Source organism: Canis lupus, chromosome 11 (genome assembly GCF_003254725.2).
Source record: "Canis lupus dingo isolate Sandy chromosome 11, ASM325472v2, whole genome shotgun sequence".
NCBI classification, from domain to species: domain Eukaryota; kingdom Metazoa; phylum Chordata; class Mammalia; order Carnivora; family Canidae; genus Canis; species Canis lupus.
In genome coordinates, this window is record NC_064253.1 from 46690792 (window position 1) to 46716075 (window position 25284).

Genomic DNA, 25284 nt, shown 5'->3' on the forward strand with positions numbered 1-25284 from the left:
GTTTTCCAACAACAATGTATGAAAGCCAGAAATCAATTACAAGAGGAAAATTAGAAAATCACAAATATGTGGAGGCTAGTTAGCACACTGATAAACAACTAATGAGTTAAAGAAGAAATAAAAAAAGATAAAAAAATATCCTGAAAAAATAAAAAAAATAAATAGGAAAACTTATGAGATACAGCAAAAATAGTTATTAGAGGGAAGTTTATTTATTTATTTGTAAAGAAAAGGGTGGAATTTAATCTTTATTTACAGGACACTGTAAGATAGAAGATCCCACATAGAAATCAACAACCCGCTGAGAGGAGCTTCATACAGTTTGTACAGTTCAGAACTGGTCAAGTATAGTTTCGTTGTAAAAAGTGCTACAATAACAAAGCACATTTAAAAAGAGTTGTTAGTAGAGAAAGTAAGACAAATAACTACCAAGCAGTACTCAACAAACAACTTTGTCTCAGCTGTACAGTCTAAAAGTTAAAGGTCCCTGGAGTGCCATCCTGAACTTGAAATGTATAGCCTTCAGAGGTAGTTTCAGGCACAACATTCTGGTCTTCCTCTTCCTCTACAGAGAATACTTCTCAATCAAGTTTAATGAAGCTTTGTACACAGACTCATTTTCATGGTTTTGTAGAGCTTCAATTTTGTCCAAACCCCCACAATCTTCAATCATTATACTAAGTTTCTCAGTTTCACCTAGTTTCTCAGCAGCCTGAAAGATGTTTGAAATGGCATCCAGAATAACCAGAATAATTTTGGTATCTTTTGCAGTTAAGAGGTTCATCAATGGTTCTATTATGCCACAATGAACGAGGTATGCAATCTGTTCAATTGTTCCACCACTTGTATAGTTGGTCACAGCCCATACAGCTTCCATTGTGTCTTAAAGTCTGCCTTAGAGAGAACACCAACGAGGAATGGGACTAATCCGTGATTCACAACTTGCTGTATCTGGTCCTGGCGACCAGCTGTGATGTTTGACATTGTCCATATAGCTTCCTTCTGAATATTAGTTTTGGGGTTCGTTAGCAGGCTGGGAAAGACAGCAAGTGCTCCGGCATCTATTATAACCTGAGTCTGTTCATCTGTCCCAGTGACAATATTTCCTATGGCTCTTAGCGTAGGAGTCGCAATGGGTAATTCAGTAGGTCCTAGAAGTTTCACAAGTTGGGGCACAACTCCTGTTTTCACAACCATTTCAATCCATTCATAAGGTAGGGAATGGCCCAGCATGTATCTGCTAATACATCTGGATCATCATGATGTAGGAGACGAACTAAGGTAGGAAGAATCTGCTCAACAGCATCTAATGGGGGTGCTGGATTCTTGTTGTGACAAAGGTTTGAGAGTGCCCAAGTAAGGTTACATAAATAACCACATGCTAAAGATGACTTATCAGGAACTGCAAGGAGAGCCAACAGTGGGTCAGCTGCACCATACTTGATAACCAAGTCTCGAAAAACTGAACCATCACTTGCAGTGTTTCCTAGAGCCCATACAGCTTGTTCACTGATGTGGGCGTGGGAAGATGCCAACAGAGAAATGAATGCTGGGATAGCACCTCCATCAACCACAGCCTTGGTCTGTTCTGATGTTCCAGAAGCAATGTTAGAGAGGTCCCAAGCAGATTCGAACTGAATAGGACTACAATCAGTTCTGCCCAAGAAGGACAAAATTTTTGGAATCAAACCAGCCCGGATTACGTTGTCTATGGGGGGCTGTTTTCCCCTAGAAAGTAGTTTCCTAGCAGCTTGAGTAGCCTGGAGCTGGCTTTCCAAATTGTTGCTATTTATGCCTTTGACCATGTCATCAACAGACCAATCTACAGTGCCCTGGTTGTTGGCGGTTCTCCTGCCGTGGAGAGGTAGCATCATCAGGAAATGAGCTTATATTTCTCCTTTTCAGCATCTGGTCCTCCTTCGCTTTCCTCAGCTCCACATTAACTTCTATTCGGCGCCGCCTCATTTCCGTACTGTCTTTCCCCTTGTTCTTGAATCTGTTAAGGCGGGCAGCTGGGGAATTAGCATTCTCGCTGGTGGACATGGTTATGAGACAAAGGGAGAAAGCTGCACGGCGGGCTCAGGCTTCCCCGGGAGGTGGTGCGGGGCGCGCAGGCTGCGGGTGGGCTGCTCTCAGACTGTCCACAGGGATCAGCCCAGAGACGGTGTGCCAGAGGGAAGTTTATAGTGAAAACCAGCTGCATTAAGAAAAAAAGAAAGATGTCAAATAAGCAACCTAATTTTATACATCAAGAAAATAAAAAAAAGAGCAAGCTAAGGTCAAAGTTAGTAGAAGAAAGGAAATAATAAAGATCAGAACAGAAGCTAATAGACTAGAAACTAGAAGGACAATAAAAAAAGAACAATGAAACAAAAAGCTATTTTTTTGGAAGGTAAAACTGATAAATCTTGAGCTAGATTAACTAAGAAAAAAGAGGCTCAAATAAGTAAAATCAGAAATAAGGAGGAGATTTACAACTAATAACACAGAAATTATAACGATTATAAAAAACTACCAGGAGCAATTATATACTAAAAAATTAGATAAACTAGAATAAATGAATAAATTTCTAGCAACGCACAACCTAGCAAGAGCAAATCATGACGAAATAGAGAATTTAAACAGATCAATAATGAGTAGAAAATCAATAGTCAAAAGTTTCCTAAAAAAGAAAAGTCCAGGACGAGATGGCTTCACTGAATTCTACATATGTTCAAAGAATTAATGTCATTGCTTCCCAAACTCTCCCAAAATATTGAAGAAGGGGGAATATTTCCAAGCTCATGTAAGTCGGTACAGCCATTATGAAAAACAGTATGGAGGTTCCTCAAGAAATTAAAGATAGAACTACTATATCATCCAAAAATGCCACTTCTGGGTAAATATCCAATAAAAATATAATCATTAGGGATCCCTGGGTGGCGCAGCGGTTTAGCGCCTGCCTTTGGCCCAGGGCGCGATCCTGGAGACCCGGGATCGAATCCCACTTCGGGCTCCCGGTGCATGGAGCCTGCTTCTCCCTCTGCCTATGTCTCTCTCTCTCTCTCTCTCTCTCTCTCACTGTGTGCCTATCATAAATAAATAAAATAAAATAAAATTAAATTAAATTAAATTAAAAAAAAAGAAAGAAGAAATCCTGTTATTTGTGGTATGAATAAACCTGGAAGGCATTATGCTAAGTGAAAAAAACCAGACAGTGAAAAACAAATACTGCATGAATCACATAAGTGGAATCTCCAATCACCTCCCCAAAAGTCAAACTCATGGAAACACAGTAGAATTATGGTTGTCAGAGGCTGAGGATTGGAGGAAATAGCGAAAGGTTGGTAAAGGATAGAAACTTCTAGTTATAAATGGTTAAGATCTAAGGAGTTAATATATGATTATAGGTGATATTATTGGAATGTATAATTGAAATTTGTTAGGAAGACATACTTCAAGGGTTTTCACTAAAAAAATAAAATAAATATATAGGGATAGATGGTTTAATGAAGTCATTGTGAAATATTTCAAATTATCAAGTTGTACACATTAAATGTATTATTTTTTTTGTCAATTATACTTCGAACAATCTGAAAAAGTTCCTTTCTTATTTGAAGGTCATACGGATATTCTCCTATTTTGTCTTCTAAAAATTTGTAAACATTTCTTATTATATTTTGCTTTTCAAATATTTTGGAATTTTTGTTAAGGTGTCAAGTTTCCATACATTGTTTTATTGTTTTATTTATCTATTTCCACTTTCCTTATATCTAATTGTTTTATTTACTTACAGTAGATTTAAAATAAAACTTTTTATGTCATTGGAAGGTGTGTCTTTTTATTCTTTGGACATGTTCTGACTCTTCCTTGCTCTTATTCTTTTGTATGAAAATTTTAAAAAAAACTTAAAACCATTAAGTCTAAAACAAATATAACTGTTCCAGCATTTTGATCAGAATTTTATTGTAATTACTGCATACTATACAGATTATTGGTATCCAAACAATATTAACATTTTTATGAACATGGTATATTTTCTATATATTTAAGTGTTTTCTATATATTTTAAGTGTCTTTCAATATAGCTTGTTTTTCCACAAATTTTATGCATTTCTTCAATTATATTTATTTCTGTGTATTTAAAGTTTTGTTGTAATTTTAGATGGCTTCTTCTATTTTAATTACGTATATTACATATTCTTTGCTGATGCATAGAAATGAAATAATTTAAAATACTTATTGAAAATAAAAACTTGGTAAATTATCTTATGAGTCCTAATACTTATCTATAGATCCTTTTCAATTTTCTATGTAGGCAATAATTTCCTTTGCAAATACTGATTTTTCCCCATTTCTCTTCCTTATACCTTTTGTTTTCTTTCCCTATCTTTATTCCCTAACCAGGACTTTCAGTACAGTGTTTAAAAGTATCAGTGAAATTATCTTTGTCTTACTTTGGTCTTAAAGGGAATATAAACTTTTCACATTTAGTGTGATGACTGCTGTGGGTTTTATATCAATTCCTTTTTTCAGATTAAAGTATTCCCTTACATTGATAGTTTGTTAAGAATGTTGCCTAAAGGCCATATTTTAGCCAAATATTATCTGGTATATTTTGGGATAATTTTGTGATATATGTTGTTTTCTAATATCTTTAATTTTTCTTTCATCTACAGTCATAAGTGTATGTTTTGCAGATACACTGGACTATTTTTTTCCTCATCTTTCTCCATCTGCTTCTATTTTTTTAAGGTTAGGATAGCAGCATCATAAAATATATTGGAGTGTTTTTCCTCCTTTTAAATATTCTGGAAAATTGTATATAAGTTTGAATATATTTGTTCTTAGATCACATAGATAAAATGATCTTGTTTAGTATTTTATTTGTAAGAAGATTTTAATTACTTTTTCAATTATATTAATGACATTCAACTCAACTATTGCTTCTTAATTGATAGCATTTTTGTTTTAAATGTGAGCTAGAGTCCAAAGACAATGTTTGACTCATGTATAGTACCAGTGTTATTATTTTTTTGTTGGTAATGCAGTTCCTGCATTTCATCTTCTTTCACATTTAACTTGCTAATGAAGTGCTCTAATTGTAATGTATGCTTTTCTCTCTATATTTCTTTTTGTCTGTCCCATGAGACATCATGTAATCAAAATTCATGCTAAATTACATGAAACACTTCATAGAAGAGCATAATTAAAAATAAAAACATATTTCCTATAAAACATATGTAAAGCCAATGAGCAGGATGCTCATTTTGCTGCTGCTGAATTTATGGTTCATGATATTAAGCAGCACTAATATTTAAGATGAAGATTAGAGGGTTTAGAATATGTATCTTTGAGAAGGAAAACCTATAAATTGAAGCAGCTGATGGGAAAAACTGCCTAGTTAACATCTGCCAGGAGATAACCAGGAGATAAAGCACAGTAGAGCAGATTTTATTAGTGCCCTTTCCATATGAGTGCACAGAAGCCTGATTTCCAACTCCCAGTGCTTGTTTTTCTTTTTTTCCTAAAGAGTTTGGCTCTCAGAGCCTTCTTAGCTTACCTGGTCATTGGCAGTGTCAGAAGGTTAATGCCTCTTCTCCTTCCTGGGGTCCTCAGCTAATGGCAATTGGTATATAAAAATATCCCAGCTTTCTCTCCTTCCTAATGACATCACTCTGAAGCAAATGCTGGATAGTGATTCCCAGAATTCCCCAGTTGTTGGGGGAGGTCATGGAGACGGCATGTTGACCCACAAGCTGGGCAATGGGAGCCTCCCCACCTTCTCCTCTATCCTTGGAATGTTTTCTTCACCCTTTCCTATCCTTAATGTTTTCACCTTCTCCTCTATCCTTGGAATTTTCTCCTCACCCTTCCCACAGTGAGAGTCATTTTCAGGGACATAGCCTTGAGAGAATAATGTGTTGAGATCATTTGGATGGTATACATGAGTGAACCCAGTTAAGGCCTCTGTATAAACTTTTGGTGACCTGGTGTGGAGATCTGCTCATTTTGTGGCCACCCAAGACATACTTTGTAAGTAAATTCCTGTCCTACTACAATGTCCACTTACTAATCTGGAGTGGTCTACCTCTCTGTTCAGTCTCTCTTTGCCCTCTGTGTTATGGGGACCAGTTAGCAAACGAGCTAACTGAGCTACTGTTTCCCTAAGTGGTAACTTGATTTATGCACTTTTTTTTCCTTTTTGGCTGTTTTCTCCTTCATCTCATTTCCCCTATCTTGTCTATATTTCCTGGAATTACATTCCAAATAAACCAACTGTACTTGAATACCTTTCTCAGGACCAGCTTATTTGAAAACCCCACAAAAGCAGAAATATTCCTAGTAAATGTGTCCTAAGGATGATTTTGTGTAATTAGACAACTCACTAGCCAAATGATCACAATACTTCCATTGCTAGTCCTGGGTGATATAACCTCTGGCATATATGTATTTTATTTTAAAGATTCATGTACTTTTTGGAGGCAGGGGGAGGGGCAGAGGAGAGAAAGAGAGAATCTCAAACAGACTCCCTACTGGGTATGGAGCCTGATAGGGGGCTCGATCACAGGACCCCAAGATCATGGCCTGAGCCAAAACCAAGAGTCACGCTTAGCCACGTGCGCCACCTAAGTGCTCCTCTGGCATGTTTTTACATCACAATTACTAAGAATTTTCTCTGGAATGAATCAAAATGGGATCCAGGTGTAAGAAGATAGACTATGCCATATTTCTGACATTTGAGTGTTATTGAAATAATGTTAATTAGAAGGCCCATGGAATTGGTTGTTTTGGTCAAGTGTCATCAATGAGCCAAGGAAGCAAATGTGCAACTTATGTCGCCCAATTCCCAACTCAGGATATGGTGAGAGAGCCAGAAGTACTCTGGGACTTTTGAAAGAGATACTCTTCTTCTGTAGGCAAGAAAAAATTAAAAAAAAAGTTGATAGCAGGCATTAATTCTCAGGATCTCTAGGTCTATTAATTCCTCTCTTCAGTATTCTTGTATATATATATTTGTCATTTCTGTTAAAGAAATGAAATTACTTTTAAGACATGAAAAGTCAGGTACTTTGTAGTACCACATTGAAAGCCACCTACTTTGACTATGTATTTCTTGTGAGGGTTAAATATATTTCTTTAGAAGCCTTCATATTTGATGCAATCTGGGTTAATAGATGACTGGCTAATCAAAAAGTCAATTGAAACAGAAAATTGGGGGCAGCTCTGGTGGCTCAGCGGTTTAGCACCGCCTTTAGCCCAGGGCCTGATCCTGGAGACCCAGGATCGAGTCCTGCGTCCAGCTCCCTGCATGGAGCCTGCTTCTCCCTCTACCTGTGTTTCTGCCCCCCTCTCTCTCTCCCTGTGTCTCTCATGAATAAATAAATAAAATGTTAAAAAAAAAAAGAAACATAAAATTGGTGAAATAAGAGACAATCATTTCTTTCAGTTTAACTTAAATATATGTGCATATGCCTACCAATATCAATATATTTGGAGAGCCAGGGCATATGTTTGGAGGATGACCCCATCCATATTTTATCAGTTTACATAGCCTTTAACTTAATAAAGTAAGATGCCACTACCTGAAAGTGGTTTATTTACATAATGCACATTCAGTATATTAAGGGTCAGTACTGTCAATTATACTGGTCAATTGGTTAAGTAGAGGTCAATGAAAAGATCTTTTATTGTTTCACAGATGAATTTCATGGGCTTCTGAAAAGAAGTATGGTTATGGCATAATAATCTAGAAAATGTGTTAGAGTGACAGAGTTTCTAAATACACCAGGATGTGAAAATGCTGTAAATAATGTTTATTGACAAATGAACATAATACTATAGAAGAATGATAAAAAAAATTTTTTAATTATGGATTTTCCTCTTTTCTCCTTTTTCTACAGTTTTTATTTAAGCTTTTACCATTTCTTACTGGGATATTTGAGGTGCAGGGATGCATATTTTTGCATTTGATATGGGTCTTTCCTGTATTCTAGTTTTGGGAACATGTGGGTAAATTGCTAATCTGTCCCCAAAATGGACATTAAAATAGTTATTAAATATTAGAAATGTTATAAGCACTACTAAATGAGATTATACATACAAGTAGTAAGTACAGGAATAGGATTATTGAAAACACTTTGTAAAAATGAATTTTAATAATAATATTAATAAAAATTATAATAGCAAAGGTTATTCATCTAGATAGTGCTTTAATCCTGGATTTTTTTTTTTTTTGAAGTTTATATTTTTTTTCCTTGAAATCACTTGTGGAGGCAATGAGGAGGCTACATTTCTTAGGATATGTTTTCTTCTATTTCAGTAGATTTTCAGAAAAGTAGATAAATTTTGTTTTTATGTCTACCATTTTATATGAATACTTCTAGAATAAAGAGCAAGTTTAGAAAGAAAAAGACTCCATGATACATTGTTAATCCTGTTAGGTGTTAAGTAGGAAAAATAAGAGTGTATATTTGTAAATAGTATAATCTAATCTTTGTAAAAGCAAACAACACATCCAATCTTTATCCAAAATAAATGCAGATATGTTTATGCATGTGGATTTGTACCAAGTTTTTATAAACTTGGTTGGAAGTTGGTTATTAATATATAGGGGTTGGAAGAGAGGTTATTTATATATATATATTGGTCCACTATTCAAGAGGACATATTACTTTGATAATTTTAAATATATTTAAAATTTTCAGCATATGAAAAGATCAAGTCATTTGGATCATTCACATGTAAAAGAGTAAGCAAATCATGCCATTTTCAAAACATTTATATTAAGAAAGTTATGAAAACTTTTTTTAAAAATTAAGAGGACAGGCCTTATTCCCTGATACTCTCTTTCCCATGACCCTTTTTTCTTTCTCAGCAGTTAAAACAGATGCCATTTAGAAATTTATACTAAGTTTCAGATCGTGAATGTTAATTTAAATACATTCTAGTAATCATTTCAGGAAACCATACTGTCCGCTGGCAAATATCAGTTTTCTTCTGGATGTAAGCATTTGGAAGAATAAAAAAATATTAGTTTTGTTCAGCATTTGCTTCAAAACTTCTTGGGATAGTGGGACCTGCTAAAAATAAGTGAAATGGTCAAAGGACACATCTCTTATCTATCATTTGCTAACTTCTTTGATTGCTGTAAAGTAATAAGCCACATCCTTTGGGGAGTGGATTTCTTCCCAGAAATGAGTCACTCTACATTCCATTAATATTTTCAGGTCCCTAAAGATAGAAGTCTATTACCAAATATAATTTTATGAAAAAAGTTGATAAAATTGATTTAAAAATGACATTTCAAAATAAAAAGACAATGGAAGTGCTAATTTTTATATTGTTTTAATACACTAATTTAAAGAATATAAAAATTCAAAGTACTTTATTTTTTATTTTTAAGATTTTATTTATTTATTCATGAGAGACACAGAGAGAGAGAGAAAGAGAGAGAGAGCACATGCGGCAGAGACACAGGCAGAGGGAGAAGCAGGCTCCACGCAGGGAGCCCTACATGGGACTGGATCCTGGGTCTCCAGGATCAGTCCCTGGGCTGAAGGCGGCGCTAAACCGCTGAGCCAGTCGGGGTGCCCTCAAAGGACTTTAATAGTATATTTCTTGACGTCCTCAGTCTCCAAATACAACATACAATCTATTTTGATAGTTTTTCTGAAAAAGTTTTCAGAAAAAAAAGTCATACTATATCTCTGATTAAATTAATATGTTGTGGTTCACTAATCAGAAGTAGTCAAACTGGTGTGTACAGATAGGTATGATCAGATTTCTCCAGAATTTTCTTGAGAGGAAGCAGGCCTCACAGAAATAATTTGCTCTATTTCCTTTTCCAGTTTTTTTTCCCCCAACTCTCACACTTCAGTTTACTTAATCACCAAATCTAATCTCTGCCCTAGGCCTGGGAGTGATGCCTCTTTTTATTGCCAAGGGCTGGAGGTCTGTTTGGGGGAAAGGTTTAAATACCTTACATTATCTTAGGTGTGGCAGATACCTTGTCAGTTGTCCTGCATAGAGCTTGTGGTTGTATGTTTCTTGCAATGGGCCTTCACCAACTTGTGGAGCCATTGTTTGGCATTCCTGTTCTATATGCTATATACTGTTTTACCTTGACAGTCTGCCCCACACTTGTGTTTCTCAAGAAAGTAGGGCATCTTTATGTATTTACCATCACTCCCAAAATGTCAAAGTCATCTCCCTTCTGTTGTCTGTCTGTGTGCAGTGGTGCCTTTTGGTGTGTTGTTTCTGCTTCCATGTCTTATCTATATTGCTTGGTTCTTGGTATTCCTTTATGGAGCTCACTTACTGCTAAGAACTTCTTATCACACCCTCTTGCTGGATTTCCCTCTCAGTGACTTATTGGATACCATTGTTTCTCAACAACATCAGAAACTCTCACTATTTCCATAGCTTATGTCCTTTTGAAAATTTTCTTTTAATTTTAATTTCTACATTTTGTTTTATGGTTTCTGTTAACTATACAGAATCAATCAAGGGTTATCAGTAGTAATATCAAGAAATACTAATAATGACGGTAAGAGCTTGTCCTCCTTTATTACTGAAATGTCAACAATATTCAGACAATGAAATTATGGATGTTTATACTTTTAAAACAGTCTTTAATATCATTTTATTATTAGATCTGCCTCATAGTTCTTTACTCACTCATCCCCGTGGCATTAACAAGACTACCATATTGTTTGGATAGACCCTTATCTATTTTGTGCTTCTGTTTTAAAGTTCAAAATTAATCTTACTTCAGTGAACAATGACTAAATTCTGAATTCTTGTTATAGAGATACTTGAGTTTCTTAGTGACTTTCAAAGTAGAGAAGACTGATAATAAAACTAACTGAATAAATCTGCCCTTCTTTTATTTATATATTCATTCATGATATATAATAAGTTATCAGCTAAGCCCTGAGAATATATATTTGGAGACTATCTTTACTCTTGATATTCTCACAGTATAAAGGGGAAAGATTATTTGTAAACAAATAAATTAGCATACAGTGTGCTTGGTACGAAGGGAGAAAGTTAGGATACTGCTAAAGGAGAGACACTACCCCAATCAGAAGCACTCTATTAATCATAGAGGTTGGAAATTGAGTATGATTTGTTTTCTCAGTTATTGATTCTTTCCACTCTCCAGGGTTTTTAGGATGAATCCTTCATTGTATATCTCCTTTGTTCTATAGCAAGTTCTATTCCAGAATCCTGGCTCAACTACTACTCAATAAGCACATGTTTACACAAAAAGCTGAGAGAAGTAGTGTTCATTTGAGGTATATTTGACATCATTTTTTGTTAATTGCTTCCAGAATATATATATCTCTTCTCTTTTTTCTTTTGTGTTTATTCGTCTTCCTCAGGTGCTTCTGCACCTTGGTCTATACTTCATAGGTGCTGGATATACAAGTGTAATAGTAATAGCACTGATTTTAGAATCCTGGTTTGACCATTTCCTAGATGTATAACCTTGGGTGAATTACTAATTATTCTCAGCATGTTTTTATTCATGTGTAAAATGAATTAATGTCAATTTTTCAGCATTAGTATGCAATTAAATAAGGATGCAGAGTACTGTTTTATCTTGAAAACAGTAAAAAATAAGGAAGTTATCTCGATCTCCTACTCTCCTATTCAAATGACTTACCAAAACAACTTTGAAACATATATTGGGATAGTACACACAGTATTCAGCACACACTTTGGCTTAAAATTCAGTTGAACTATTTTAAGAATAATGATAACTATAATCATAGAGTAAAAATCAAATTGCCCGGGAAAGGTCAGAAAACTATTCTAGTAGCTTTTCATTGTAGTTTCAGTATAGAAATGCATACAAGTTCAAACAACAAAAACATGCCATAATAATCACAAGTGATTGGGCTTTGTAAATAAAAAATATATGTGTTTCTCCTTCCTTCTGGAAAGTTCAAGTACATAATACAGTTTTAAAATTCCCTGTAGAATAGTGACATGCTACATGCTATTCTTAAATGAGTTAGGTTAATTTTTCCTATTATCATACAAGTTAAATTTGGATTTATGCAAGCATATAGAGCAGAAGCTCTGCAGAAGTCTAAACAGACAGCAGCACAAACATTTGCCTTTGGAGAAATCCAGAGATGATTCAAAGAATTACTATAAGAATTGAACCTCGAGAAGTCATTTGAAAATGGAGGAGGTTAACTGGTCAGAGAAGCCAGAGAGGAAATAAAACACAAATAAACAGGGCACCTGGGTGGCTCAGTTGTTTAAGTGGCTAACTCTTAATTTCAGTTCAGGTCATGATCTCAGGGTCATGAGATTGAGCCTGCATCCAGCCCTATGCTCAGTGGGGAGTCTGCTTGAGATTTTCTGTCTCCCTCTGCCCCTCCAACCCCCACTAATTCTCTCTCTCTCTCTCTTTCTCTCAAAAATGAATAAATAAGTAAGTAAGTAAGTAAGTAAATAAATAAATAAATAAAACACAAACAAAACCAAAAACATACCCAGGAATCCAAAAATATATATTTTTTTAAAGTGAGGAAGAGGGAAGGAAAGGATGAAGAGATGAGAAAAAAGATGTATTACTGGGCCAAATGGTGAATCAATTCCATTTCCTTGAGATGACAAGTGGAATGAATTTGACTTGAATTTTTGAAGCTATTTCAGCACACACAACCTTCTAATCCGAATGGAATTTTACTATGACAAAGAAAAGGCAAATATAAGATACCAGAATTTTCTTTCTATAGAAACTATGAAAATCAGTTGGAATTTGGACAGATCAAAGATCCAAATCAGCTCAAGAATTTGACAAATATTTGTTGTGTCCCTACCCTTTGTATCATCATCATCAATCATCATCATTATCATCGTCATCATTTCAGGTGATGGTTGTAACGTGATTAGGAACTGATCCTTTTCTTCAAGGGTGTCACCAGTATTGTGAGGCAGATACTCAGGTAAAATCACATTTTATGTTCTCTACTGGAAATAAGAACACTATGACATAGGAAACAGAGGAGAAGATTTATCCCAATTTGAAGACTTTATAAAACTTTCCTTGGGATATAAAAAAATAAATTTTGTTTATACAGAATTTATGGAGTGAACAAAGTGTAGAAAGTTGGCAAGTTTCTAGGGAGTGGTGGCAGCATGAGCAAAGTTGCAAATGCATGAACCAGCATGCTATGTATAAAGAAATTAAAGAAGTTTTTGTGAGAATTTGGAGACAGGAATTAAAGTTGGTAGGTGTTAGGATATATAAAAGATCTTCTATGTGAAGATAAGGAGATTTGATAGAAAGGAGATTCTGTAGATTGAGTGTCAAAGAGCAAGCTCTACAGATAATCTCTTTGGGGGGGGGGGGCCACATTAAATAAATATTAAAAATTTGAGGTTTTGTATTAGAGGCCGATGCCAGTGCTTTTATAGCAGCACAGGTTCTTCATTTCCTCATGGCAGTAATCTCCTGAGATGAGAAGGCTTCTACTCAGGGCATATGTTCTCTGTTGTGCCACTGTGGTCATTCCTCACACAAAGTTTACATATATATTTACTAACTTTATTCCTATCCCACCCAATTAGACATTTGACTTTTCTAACTCTACTCTTGATGTTGGTTATCTATACATGAGGAGGACTATTAATGCATTTTAATTTCTGGCATGATATGTTTAATTGGGGGAAGATGAGGCTGGATTTGTGGAAAGACCAGAAGGAGAGCAAGAAATAGGTAGAACATTTACAAGGTTGTAATCATTAATGTGAAGCCTAACTAGAACTTGCTTAAATTTAGCATAATTCAGTCATTTTCTGGGTGTGAGGAAAAGAGAGGACGCTATGATTACAATTAGTTTTGTGGATTGGTGTTTAGATTGATGATCAAACCCATAATTAAGATAGAACACACAATAATAGATTTGAAGGAGAGAGAGAGAGAGATGTGTTCAATTTTGGATAACCTGAGTTTGAAGTCCCTGGGGGTCAGGTGAGCAGTGAATTGTACTTGTAAAACAGAAGCTCAGTGGAAGGGCCAATACTAAGAATATGCGTGGTATTTAAAACCATGAAAATAGGTAAAGTCTTGAAAGTAACAATAGAGCAAGAGAAAATCCTGGAGATTGGGACATGGAAAACAGAAAGAGAGGTAGAATAATACATGAAAAAATGAAGGAATCTGAGAATTATAGATAAAATCAGAAAAAAAAATGTCCTTCACCCTCTGAGTCTATTTGGTTTCTGAGTTTAGCCAGCAGGAGTTTTGATGGTAAGAGATACCTTGAATGCTCAGAGCATTCAAGGGGATAGGGAACTTTAGGTAGTAAGTGGTTAGTAGTTTCAAAGTCATAAGACTAGAGCTCAAATGCAATCATATAGAAATTATGGTGATCTTTTCTTGAGTAATTTCAATGTAGTGATAGAGATAGAAGCCAGAAGCCAGGAGAGTGAGGAGTAAATGGAAGATGTCCAGAGTCAGTGAGAATAAACTACTTTCAAAAAGCTTGACTGACAAAAAAAGAAAAAGAAAAAACAAAACAAAACAAAAAAAACCAAAACCTAACCAGAATGATATCAAGAGTTGGTTGCAATATCTAGAAGGGGCTTACATTATACAGAAGAGACTGGGACATGCTATTCACATACTACTGATTATAAACTTACAGAAATCTTTTGCATGGATTTCAAAAACTAGAAAACCAGAATAGTTCTAAATACAACAAAGTATAACCCATTATCATTGAGGTTTTTGTTATTTATCCTTATAAATTTAAATTTATTTCTTTCATATCTACCATTTAAAAAAATCTGAGAGGGCACATGGGTGGCTCAGTTAAGTGTCCAACTCTTGATTTCAGCTCATGTCATGATCTCAGGATTATGAGATGGAGCTCTTCATTGGGCTCTTTGCTAGGCATCATGCCTGCTTAAGATTTTTCTCTCTCTCCCTCTGCTCCTCCCAGCTCCCCTCACATGTGTGTGCCCTCTGTCTCTAACTCTTTTTTTCTCTCTCTCTCTCAAATAAATAAATAAATAATAACCCAAGAAATTTTGTTTGGTAATTCATACCTGCATTAACATACCACATACATTGTTTCTGCTGCAATAGCTTTGATGATGGATGAGGAGGCCCTTGTCTTTAAAGGCAAAACACTATTCTTATGCAGCCCTAACTTTCCTCTTATTCTTCTTATGTTAATTCAAAATCTGCTTCCCTTGTTTCTACTTCTGGCTCTACTTCTGCTCTTAGAAGACAGAGTAAGACTAACCTATTTTTCAAAAAAAACAGACAAAAAAAATCCTTTAGATATTTGAAAAATAACTTGCATGGCTCCTCTTTTATTCAGCTCTTTTGTAAACTACATGGAAATTTCTACCCTTAGCTCATATTTGAGGTATTTTGAGGTCTCTCACTAACTTTATCTCTTACTTCTTCTTCCTCTTAATTTGCTCTGGCTTATCAGTATATTTAAATCATGTTGAATTGTACAAAATACTCCAGGTTTGATTGTGTAGCACAAAGTTGGTCTGCCTGTTTCACTGTAGGGACATTATTCTTTTATTTAAACTTTAAGTTTGGCTAGCTATTGTAAGCAGCCATCTCACACCTTAGCTCATTAGGAGATTTGCAGCCACAGATAATTTTCACATTAACTCATGCCAAGTACTTTTTCTTCCTCCATAGACTTATGTTATGTTAGTTATTTTTGAGCTTAAAAGTATAAGTCTACATTTTCTTATCTTCACATTTCAGTTTCTCACTCTAATATTGAATCTTGATTTTGTCACTGTATTATTTGATCTCTACCTACTTTGTTGTTTCCTGAAAATATGCTAAGTATCCTTGTATGTTCTCATCTAATGCATGGAATAAAAATGATAGATAGGTGAGGACAAGGCCACAACTTTGTGGTGTTCCACTGGAAATTTGTCCCAAGGTTGAAGTTGATGTCTTACTTAACCCTATTATGTTTACTAAGGCATTTGTTAATTCCCCTAACAATATTTCCCAATTCACACTTTGAAAGCAACTTATTAACATATGTGAACATTTTATTAAAGTGCCCAACTCTTTTGTCAAACTAGTGACAAATTGTCAAAGGAGGAAATAATAATTGTAGAGCAAACTCATTTTGGGTAAATCTGCATGGGTTTCTTAGGATTCATGATTCTTGTCAAGTAGTAGTAATTTATATTTATATGATGTTTGGCTTTTTTTTTTAATTTATTTTTTATTGGTGTTCAATTTACCAACATAAGAATAACCCCCAGTGCCCGTCACCCATTCACTCCCACTCCCCGCCCCCCTCCCCTTCTACCACCCCTAGTTTGTTTCCCAGAGTTAGGAGTCTTTATGTTCTGTCTCCCTTTCTGATATTTCCCACACATTTTTTCTCCCTTCTCTTATATTCCCTTTCACTATTATTTATATTCCCCAAATGAATGAGAACATATAATGTTTGTCCTTCTCCGATTGACTTACTTCACTCAGCATAATACCTTCCAGTTCCATCCACGTTGAAGCAAATGGTGGGTACTTGTCATTTCTAATGGCTGAGTAATATTCCATTGTATACATAAACCACATCTTCTTCATCCATTCATCTTTCGATGGACACCGAGGCTCCTTCCACAGTTTGGCTATTGTGGACATTGCTGCTCTAAACATCGGGGTGCAGGTGTCCCGGCGTTTCATTGCATCTGAATCTTTGGGGTAAATCCCCAACAGTGCAATTGCTGGGTCGTAGGGCAGGTCTATTTTTAACTCTTTGAGGAACCTCCACACAGTTTTCCAGAGTGGCTGCACCAGTGCACATTCCCACCAACAGTGTAAGAGGGTTCCCTTTTCTCCGCATCCTCTCCAACATTTGTCCAACAGTTTCCTGCCTTGTTAATTTTCCCCATTCTCACTGGTGTGAGGTGGTATCTCATTGTGGTTTTGATTTGTATTTCCCTGATGGCAAGTGATGCAGAGCATTTCCTCATGTGCTTGTTGGCCATGTCTATGTCTTCCTCTGTGAGATTTCTCCTCATGTCTTTTGCCCATTTCATGATTGGATTGTTTGTTTCTTTGGTGTTGAGTTTAAGAAGTTCTTTATAGATCTTGGAAACTAGCCCTTTATCTGATACATCATTTGCAAATATCTTCTCCCATTCTGTAGGTTGTCTTTTAGTTTTGTTGACTGTATCCTTTGCTGTGCAAAAGCTTCTTATCTTGATGAAGTCCCAATAGTTCATTTTTGCTTTTGTTTCTTGTGTTTGGCTTTTCTAAAGTGATTTGTCATGCAATTTTCTAGAGTGGACGCATTGTACAAGTTCACAGGCTTTGGAATCTAGCAAATTGATTAAAATATCTGCCTTTGGTATGCATTAGCTCCATGTTCAAGAAATATCTACACTTTCACTATATAAGAGGGCTAATAGTAAATGGTGTACAAGATTATTATTAAGATTTAATGAGAATTTATGTAAAGCATCCAGTCCAGGGCCTAGTCCACAGTATATGTATGTCACTTTAAATTTCTTACTTTTTTTATGTCAGTATAATTGATACACAATTTACATTAGTTTTAGGTGTATAGCATAGTGATTCATCTTCTCTATATGTTATACTATGCTCACCACAAGTGTAGCTACCATCGGTTACCACACAGCGCTATTACAATATCTTTGACTATGCTGTGCTTTTTATTCCCATTACTTATTCATTCCATAGCTGGAACCCTATATCTCCCTCTCCCCTTCACCCATTTTGCTCATCCTCCTACCTCTTTCCTTCTGGTAACCATCAGTTTGTTCTCTGTATTTACAGATCCAGTTCTACTTTTTGTTTATTTGTTTATTCACTTTTATTTAAGATTCCACATGTGAGTGAACTCATATGGTATCTGTCTTTCTCAGTCTGACTTAGTTTACTCAGCATAATACCTTCTAGGTCCATCTGTGGTGTCACAAATGGCACAATCTCACCCTTTTCATGACTGCACAATATTCTATTATATATTTTTTATACACACACACACCGCCCCCACATCTTCCTTATCCTTTTATCTATCAGTGGGACATTTAGGTTGCTTCTATATCTTTAATATTGTAAATAATATTTCAATAAACATAGGGGTGCATATATCTTCAAATTATTGGATCATACAGCAAATTAGACCTGATGGACATAACAGATATATACAGTGCATTCTACCCCAAAACAACAGAATACATATCCTTTCCAAGTGCAAATGAAACATTCTCCATAAGAGACCATATGTTAAGACACAAAACAAACCTCAATAATTTTAAGAAAATTGAAGCCATAACATGTATCTTTTCTAACAACAGTGATATGAATCTAGAATTCAATCAGAAGAAAAAAATTGGAAAAAACACAAATATGTGGAGGCCAAACGTGATACTAAACAAGCAATAATAGGTCAATGAAACAATCAAAGAAGAAATTTTAAAAAAATACATGGAGACAAATGAAAATGAAAACACAATGGTCCAAAATCTTTGGGATGCAAGGAAAACAGTTCTAAGAAGTAAATACATAGTGATACAGGCCTAATTCAAGAAACAAGAAAAAGCACAATTGAACAATCAAAACCTACAGCTAAGGGAACTAGAAAAAGAAAAATAGAGCCCAAGGTGAATAGAAAGGACACATTAAATTTACTTCCAACACCAAGATACTCAGAGTAAGTGCATTGATTATTCAGACTGAGTTTAAGTACATTTTGAAGATGAATAAGAAAAGTGTAGAGAATTTTTTTTTAAAGATTTTATTTATTTATTCATGATACAGAGAGAGACAGAGACACAGGCAGGGTGAGAAGCAGGCTCCATGCAGGGAGCCTGACATGGGACTCGATCCCAGGTCTTTAGGATCACGCCCTAGGCTGAAGTTGGCGCTAAACCACTGAGCCACCTGGGCTGCCCTAGAGAATTTTATTCATTCTTTCAACATTTATTGAATGCTTTCTAGGTGTTTGGTACTCTTATGCATTGGATATGATGACTTATGAGATGCAGGCATAGGAATCCTTGGAAAATAGAGAATGTATACCAAACTTAGCCTTAATGCCTAGATAGTTCATTTTGAACACCAATTGACTAAGAGTTGGCATAGTGTTTTGACAACTCAGTGATTGTCTCTATTATGGATACTCTGTAAATATTCACAATGAATGCCCTAAGTTCTTTTTATGTAGGTATAGTCTATTATAAAAGCTTCCTTGTTGAGCTCCAAAGAGTAAGATGTTCAGGCAACAATGTGTAGCACATTAAATGACTAAAGACCAGCTTTAATGAATCATTAAAGATTATTTATAATCAGTATATGAAGTATATGTAATTAGATATTTTTAAGGAATTCACAGACTCAAATAATTTGTGTTTTTTTAATATATTTCCCTCCTGATTAAAAATGCTCTTTGTTGATTATCCATTTTTATAGCTACATAGCCTTAACTTGGTCATAAACACAGAACTAGTGCAATTACAATTAATGATGTTTGAATGTAATTCAAAATTGTCAAATTATAACCTTTTTTATAAGAATAAATTTATTCCATTCAAATCCCATTGTCTGAGAGAATGCATAATATTGTACAGCTATGGAAAACTGTCAGGATAGATAATAACTTAGTAGTTATATTTAATAGCACTGACTAGAAAGATAACTGAAAATATGGTTTAACATGACAAATCTGTTTTGTTTTTTGCTAACTTAATCAAAACATACAGTATTTTGCCCTTGGGAGAATTTTTACTCCATTGAAGTGAGATTTGAAAAAAAAAATGCTGATACATGACTCCTCACTTTGAGAGGAAATACACTGAATGCTTTATATGAAGATACTATGTGGATCTTCCAGGTAAAATTTTAATATAATAACTGCTGAAGTAAGACCAGCATCTATGAATAGGTTGGTGATCCTCTATATAACACACACAGACATACATATACACACATACATGGTGTAACACTAGACAGATCTTGAAAAAAATGTGAACTATGGGAAAGTGGTTAAAATATCAAGGGAATTATCAGAGAAATTGAAAATCATTAATTCTTGAAAATTGCTACAACTTCAGATAAGAAAAATCTGAGTCTTCAGCCTTTTTGCCTGGTGTTGCTGTCTCTATTCTCCATCTCCTACCACCTTTAGTTGGTGAGAATTGTTAATTTCTCATCTTGGGGCCGGCTGCACAAACTTGCCACTATGCTGCCATAGAGCATGGACTCAATTTTTTGTAGAATGGAAAACACAAGACTTTGCCAATAAATGTGGTGAGCATAGTAAGAAACCAATGAAGAAAAAACAACATTCCTGATAGCCCGAGGTGGTGATTCTGGTTGGATTGACTGGTAGACCAGCTAGAATTTTACCAAGAGGTAAAATAGTCTCTGGATAAACTCTCTATGAATCTCTGGCTTTCTAGTAAAGTATGATCATGATAGAAACAAGTTGAAAGTGAATATAAAACTTTTCAGAACTGCCTGATCTTTAGAGCTCACCAAACCACACAGATTGATCATCAGAAAGAAGTTCAAGAGTTTGAATACAATATCTGCAAAAATCATTGGCTGACCATTAACCCATGGAGATACAGCGGTGACCCCCAAGAAACAAGACTTAAAATTATGACTAAAAACCCTGTAAAATCCTATAGAAAAGAAACAGGAGATATTGACATCCTACCTCTTCAGATTTACTCCTATGTGACCTATGCTCAGTAAGATGCAGATAATCATGACAACTACCTTGAAGGAGTATGGACTAACTTTATGAGTTAATACAGGTAAAGTAATTAATTAGAGTAAGGTCTGACACTTACTGGTTTTTCTATAATTTCTATAGAAAGTAGTGGTTTTTTTGTTTTGTTTTTGTTTTTGTTTTTGTTTTTGTTTTGTTTTTTTGGAATGTGCTTTTGTGAAAACAAACAAAAGCAAAACTCCTGAGAGCTTTCATTCAGTTTAAGAAACAGCAAAGAACAGGAGAAGCAAATTTATACAATACGAAAAAAAAAAAATACAAAGTTTCTAGATTTAATTTACTAGTTTTTAGATCTTGTGAGTTTTACTACTCATGAATTTAGGGTACCTTTCATTCATTCAACAATGATGTATACTATGTGTCAGGTACCATACATGTTGCTGGAAGGAGAATGATGACTAACAACATCATTATCAAAACAATGATAGTAAGAAGTCAGATATTTCAAACATATTAAAACTGTTTCATGTGAAGCAGGGTCTCACTTTTAGTCATGGGGTAAGATAGCTTAAAGGTAAAAGTAATCTTTCCTGTTAATATGTACTATCACCTGGTAGTTGGTGACTAAATCGAATAGTTAAATATTGACCTAAGAATTGGGCTTATATTAAATTTAGTATTGTGTGTGCTTTCAAATTATTTTAAAGTCAATGTAGCTAATTAATAGAAATGTCTATCAGAATTGTTCTAGTTTCTTTGGATTTCCTATGACTTATTTTCTTCTATGGATTCAAGTGTTACTTCAGAGAGCATTGAATTAGTAGGACTCAACTTTTAACTCGAGCGTTTATGGAGAAAGTAATACCACAGGGGAATCCATTGTGGTTTTCTTGGGGAGTGGTACTCATAATTCCTTCTGACTCTTCCTCAATCAGCAGATGAATAATTAACACATTTCAGTTTTGACTTTTGAAGTCTTCTCTATAAGGAATGGTCAGAACAGAGATTGCAGTTTCTGTTGATAGTAATAACTCATAATATCTTTGTTTCTGCCCAATTCTCTTGACCTTTAGACTCACATAGTTACTGGACTACTTGACATTTCTAAATGGGTGCTTCATAGAAATATCAAACAATATTTTCCAAAAAGAACCCCTGATTTCATCCGACAAACCTGATCCTCTTCTGGGATTTCCTCGTTTCAGTAATTGTTAAACTACACACCAAGATGCTCAAATTGGAAACTTTAGTGACTTCTGTATTCTCTCAAGACATTCAAGTTACAGTTCCTATTGTTTCTGTCTTCTAAATATATCTCATACTCATTCATTTTTCTTTATTTACTCTATAACTATTTGAATTCAAACTACTTAAATTATATCTTAGAAATTTCCTCCTAATCAGTCTCCTCTTTAAATCTCACCCTCATCTAAATCCTTTTTAAAACATAGCAATCAGAGTTATCACTTCAGATTATGAATTAGATAATGTTATTCTCCTTTAAAAACAAACAAACAAACAAACAAACAAACAAAACTTTAACACCTTCCAATTGCATGATGTCATCCAATTGCAAATACAAATTCCTTATCATGGTCTATTAAATTGTATACAATCTGGCCCCTGTACCCTTAAAAAAAAAAAAGATTTATTTATTATTTATTCATTTGACAGAAGAGCACAGAGAGGAGGGGCAGAGGGAGAGAAAGTCTCAAGCAGACTCCCCACTGAGCGTGAAGCCTGAAATGGCTCGATCTCATGCCCCACAGATAACAACCTGAGCTGAAATCAAGAGTCTGACACCCAACTGACTGAGCTACACAGGCAACACCCCCTTTTAAAATATTTCTTTCTCCTCTTTCTTCCTTGGGTGTTCTGGTCACCTTGGCCTTCTTTCAGTTTCTCATTTTTGTTAGTTCCTTTCTCATCTCAATGCATGGCTTATAGTGTTGTTTTTGTCTGAAAAAAAAATCTTTATTCTGTGAACCTCAGTTTAAAATTTATTCTACAAAAACCTTTCCTAAACCATAAATAGCCTAACCACTATTATCTTATATTATTCTACTCTCAGTTATCATTTAAGTACCATAAGTTTTAATATGTATTGTATTACTCATCTATATTGATATATTACTAAGTAGGGAGGAGCCAAGAAGCATATTTAGCATCTATTTCTTCATAATTTCTAGGGGTTATACCTCCCCAATAATTAAAGCAATTCCACAAAACAAAAATGTACATCACTAAATAGTATATATTCATAATGCATAAATGAACACAAATAATTTGATTAAACAATATTTAAGTCATGCCCCATAGATAGTAGCTATAGGATAGGCACTCAGAAAAAGTGGCAATCTACCTTCCCAAGCCTGTGTCTGTGGTATCGTCTAAAACCAGTGTCCCATATTGATCAGTACAACACATTGGTTAGTCAGCCTCTCCAACTACAAGGCTCACTTCAAAATTTAACCTCTGGTGCAGGATATTTAAGAAAAAAAAGATCAATAGATAGATAATTAATACATTTCAGATTTGACTTTTGAAGTCTTATCTACAAGGAATGGTCAGAACAGAGGTTGCAGTTTCTGTTAATAGTAATAACTCATAATATCTGTATTTCTTTTCAGTTCTTCCTTGACCTTTGTTTGAAAATTTTTGAATGTCTGAAAATCCTGAATTTGTGGAGAAATTAAATTTTAAAATAACTGCATAGGAATGGAAAAAAATATATATCTTAATTTACTTTATATATCTAGTCATTTTATTAGATTCAAAGTATAAAAATTATTATTTTAAAATTGTATTTATTTATTCATGAGAGACACAGAGAGAGAGGCAGAGACACAGGCAGAGGAGAAGCAGGCTCCTCACAGGGAACCTGAGCCTGGACCCAGGATCATGCCCTGAGCCCAAGGCAGAAGCTCAACTGCTAAGCCACCCAGGTGTCCTGAAAGTATAAAAATTATATCTAGTATACTTGGTTAACTCATAAAATTAAAATGGTTGGCATATTAAATTGAAAAGAATAGTTTGTTTAGACTCTAATTCCAAATTTGCTTTCAGAATTTATTTTCAAGTGTGTTTAATTGTTACAAATGACAGTATAAGCTACTGATCTTAAGAAATTGAACATCTATTAGTTTTCATCTATTTATCTGAAGTAAACAACCAAGAAATCAAGAAACCAACATTATTATAATTAATCAAATAAAGTCATCATGTTTTGTAGACATAGAATTTACCATGTTGTTAAACAGATTTAGAGATAAACAATTTCATAAAGAGAACTAAGATATAAAAGAATATGTAAATATATATTTATCCATTGGTCTGGCCAGAAGAATCAAGAATAAAACATGGAGTTGTAACATGGGCATGAAATATGAGGTTAAGTATCCTCAGATGATGAGAGAAATTCTGGAGGCAGGAAGGGCAGAGCCCAGCTAGGAGATTGGAACCGACACAGTTCACTGTAGAGGTAAAAGGTGATGGGGAAGGTGATGCAGTTTTACTGACTACATACCATAAGCTCAGAACTGAGCTAGAGGGTTTAAGGGTATGTTACTTTACTGTTTGCAACAACTATTTGATATAAATATTATTTTTCCTTAATTTACCCCGTAAGAGACCTGAGACTCAGTGAGTTCAACTTGTTTGCCCAAGTTTACACACACGCATACAGATATGTGGGTCTAAAGCCAAGCCCTTTCCATCAGCAAAGCCAACATGAGGGCTGCTTCCAGAAAAAAAGGGGCCAAGAAATAAGACTACATCAAACCAAGACATGGAGAGGTGGCCACTACTTTTATGTCATTCTGTGTATGAGACACACCTGGCAAATAAGAGAAGCAAAGTCTTATTCCCACAGATTGTATAACAGTAGGGGTTATAGAAAATGAAAAACAAAGAGAGCAATAAATATATGACATAAACAATATGTAGCTATAGGGGCTTTGAAGATAACTATAACTGTCAAAGTAGATAGAATGTGACAGGTGGTAGAAAATGGCTATTTTAAATAAAGTAGCTAGGAAGGGCTCTCTGAAAAGCAAATATTTGACCAGAGACACAAACGAAGTAATAAAGGGAAGTCCTGGGACAATGGTGTTCTGGACAGCCAAGCTGTGAATGCCATGAGAGATGTTCGAAGGAGTGTGTTTGAGGCATGTTTGAGGGATGTTAAGAACAGTGTGGTTAGAAGTGAATGAGGGAGGTAGATGGGTGTGAAGATAACTTTATTTTTTTGAAGATAACTTTAGAAAAAAAAAGGAAGCAGCTGGTTTACCTACATCTCCACAGGCTGTGGTGAGGAGTTTGTGTTTTATTTTATGTGGTATGAGTCTTTCTGAATTTGAGCAGGAGGTGTCAGGAGCTGACCTAAATTAAGTACCACTGTTGCTGCTTTGTGAAGAATGGAACAAGGGTTAGAGCAGGCAAACCAGTTAGGAAGCTATGACTCGGGTCCAGGAGAGATGGCAGTGGCTTGGAATAGCGTAGTAGGTGTGTATATGGTGACAAGTAGTCATATCTGAGACGTATTTTGGTGTTATAGACATTTTATGACCCTAATAGGAGCAAAGAG

The 25284-nt window shown here is 35.0% G+C and overlaps 1 pseudogene; it reads right to left on the minus strand.

The window, feature by feature from the left end:
* Positions 1 to 235: 235 nt before the first annotated feature.
* LOC112650332 (importin subunit alpha-1-like) overlaps positions 236 to 25284 on the minus strand; it is a 273740-nt pseudogene continuing 248691 nt past the window's right edge.